The sequence below is a fragment of the Bison bison genome, unplaced genomic scaffold (genome assembly GCF_000754665.1).
Source record: "Bison bison bison isolate TAMUID 2011002044 unplaced genomic scaffold, Bison_UMD1.0 scf7180017864533, whole genome shotgun sequence".
Taxonomy (NCBI): Eukaryota; Metazoa; Chordata; class Mammalia; order Artiodactyla; family Bovidae; genus Bison; species Bison bison.
Genome location: NW_011495082.1, coordinates 4,704,683 through 4,704,983, shown reverse-complemented (window position 1 = coordinate 4,704,983; position 301 = coordinate 4,704,683).

Below are 301 nucleotides of genomic sequence, written 5' to 3'. Positions count from 1 at the left end.
AGTCACCATCTGCAGTGATTTTGGAGCCCAAAAAAATAAAGTCTGACACTGTTTCCACTGTTTCCCCATCTATTTCCCATGAAGTGATGGAACTGGATGCCGTGATCTTCGTTTTCTGAATATTGAGCTTTAAGCCCACTTTTTCACTCTCAACTTTCACCTTCATCAAGAGGCTTTTTAGTTCCTCTTCACTTTCTGCCATAAGGGTGGTGTCATCTGCATATCTGAGGTTATTGATATTTCTCCCAGCAATCTTGATTCCAGCTTGTGCTTCTTCCAGTCCAGCGTTTTTCATGATGTA